This window comes from Amphimedon queenslandica, unplaced genomic scaffold (genome assembly GCF_000090795.2).
Source record: "Amphimedon queenslandica unplaced genomic scaffold, v1.1 AMPQUscaffold_13368, whole genome shotgun sequence".
NCBI classification, from domain to species: Eukaryota; Metazoa; Porifera; class Demospongiae; order Haplosclerida; family Niphatidae; genus Amphimedon; species Amphimedon queenslandica.
In genome coordinates this window covers 145,182-147,664 of record NW_003546396.1, presented here as the reverse complement: position 1 = coordinate 147,664, position 2,483 = coordinate 145,182, and the positions used below count along the sequence as shown (strand labels likewise).

At 34.2% G+C, this 2,483-nt stretch overlaps 1 long non-coding RNA gene across 1 annotated transcript; it reads left to right on the top strand.

Moving 5' to 3' along the window:
• The first annotated feature begins 425 nt into the window (after window positions 1-425).
• Window positions 426-944, top strand: LOC109582641 (uncharacterized). The gene is made up of 3 exons (XR_002185176.1): window positions 426-476; window positions 751-856; window positions 926-944. It is a non-coding gene; the product is annotated as an uncharacterized LOC109582641 (long non-coding RNA).
• The last annotated feature ends 1,539 nt before the right edge of the window (window positions 945-2,483 follow it).

The window sequence follows — 2,483 nt, the reverse complement described above, 5'->3', positions numbered from 1 at the left end:
CACATTTTGTGGTAACCACAGTTAACCATAGATAACCACAGTTAACCATAGATAACTACAGTTAACCACAGTTAACCATAGATAACCACACTTAACCACAGTTAACCACAGTTAACCATAGATAACCACAGTTAACCATAGGTAACCATAGGTAACCACAGTTGATAACCAAACTACAGGCAACCTAGATAGCCTCATGCAGATGATGCAGATATATACTGACACCATGATACTATACACCTAGTCTAACAGAGCAGCCATGTCATTGGTTGTGCACCACTAATGTACAATAACCAGTTAACAAGTCGTAACCGGTTATTTCTATATTTTTGGTGATATACAACCCCCCTATAACTAGCCATATCTATTATCTCAGTATTCCTGTTGTACAGAATCTTCTCTCCAGTAGACAACAGATGAATCAGTACTAGCTTTGAAACATTGAGGATTATCAACACATACGGAGCTTTTGGCAGGTAAACTATTATGATTAGCATATAGCAAAAACTTTTGTGGCCCAAAGTTTTTGTCAATTTTACGTTAATAAAATCTGCGAAAATAATTAAATACATTTTATCATGGCCAAAAAGTAGAAAATCACGAATCACCTCAAACTTTCTACACAGCATAAGTACATCAATATGTATCAGAAAATGTAATGAATCCTCTCTCTCTCTCTCCCTCTCTCTATTATACTCTCCTTTTATCTCCTCTCCTTTCTCTCCCTCCTCCCTTCTCCTCTCCTCTCAGATTCCAGCTGAACAAGGTCAGACTTATGCATCAGAAGTTAATGCCATATTTGGAGAGACTAGTGCTCTCACTGCTAGGAATGTTGAGGAAATGTTCATTGAAATAAGTGAGTAGCTACTAATGATGTACTGTAGTATGTACTATTGTAACATAATCTCTCTCTCTTGTCTCATAGCTCGTAAGTTACCACCAGTTTAACTAGTTTACCAGCTGGTGCTTCTCTCTTAAGCACCAACACACGTGTGAGCTTGTACGCATGCGCAGTTTATCATTCCGCCATCAGCTAGTAAACTGCGAAGTGCAATTTTGCAAACCCAGATTTTGCTAGGCCAAACAATGAGTGAATTTTGTAATTCCTGACTCCTTTCCATTGTCAGGAATCAAATGGCCACTTTATTACACTGATTATCCAGTATCACTGGAGTTTACAGTAGCTCAGTCTCCAGTACACATGAGAGGAGTGATGGTTGGATTGTGGTTTGTCACTTCTGCAATTGGCTATATCGTTAGCATTACTTTTAAGTTTCCATTTAATTGTGAGAGTCAATACATATGTACTAGCCTCTATTATCATATAACAAAGAGTGTACTAGTTCTTATCATACTGATAGTGTTTATGATACTGGCTAAACGTTACAAGTATCGTGTGAGAGAGAATGAAGTTAATATTGTTCAGATAGTTGATGATCATTATCAAAGATACATGGAACAAGAGGAACAATATAACAGAGACAGAAATGATCATTAACTTATCCCTTTAGTTCATGCTATTCTTGTGTGGTATAATTTTTTTTCACTTTCAATTTTTACTGAGTTATTAGTTTCATACATTGATGTCATTAGCAAATGTTTTGCTATGGCACAAGTAATAGAGTTAAATCTTGTAATTATTCTTCACTTGTGTGAATTACCTTTCAATATATATTGTATGACTAAATTTACTTCTTATGTACATTTGTATTGACAAAAAGGGAGTGTGGATAACCCAGTAGAACACCAGTGCCTAAAATATAATTACATTCAAGCAATTTACAGATATTCTCTCTAAACATTGCTTAATTGGATATGCTTTTTTAATGAAACAGTCTGACAGGATTTTCAAAGATTTTGACATAGTGCTCAACTGCTCATATGTTTTTTGTCAGTAGATTGTGAAGTTGCTCAAGAATTGAGCCAATGACCTTTGATCCGAGACCAAGTTTTGTCAAAAATGACCAAGAGAGAATTTTCTTTTTTTATAATTTTTCTTATGTTGTGTTTCAACTTTGAGCTGATTCTGATCAATATTGGATTTTTAATGAATTTTTGAAGTTGCTAGAAAATCAGGCCAACAACCAAAAGCTTATAGCCTTTGGTCCAAGACCAAATTTCATCAAAATAATTTAGAATAAATTCTACATTGAATTTTTTATGAATTTTTAAATTTGCTCCAAATGCATTGTACTGTATAGTAGTTCTTGTCAGCTCATGAAGCATAGTTTGTGTCAGAAACCCTAGAGTCGTATTAAATGGTTAAAAGTGATATCATTAGTTTAAAAATTATGTTGCTCAGACAAAAATGGTAGAACAACCAAAATTTTGATTTGACAATTGTTCAAAATGGTCAGAAATTGTCCAATGTTCAACTGTTATTTCAGGCTGTTAACACAACACTTGTTATTATGAAACTGATTTAGATGATTGATCAAATACAAAGGGATTACTGTCAACAATAATGTTTATGTAAAGTACTT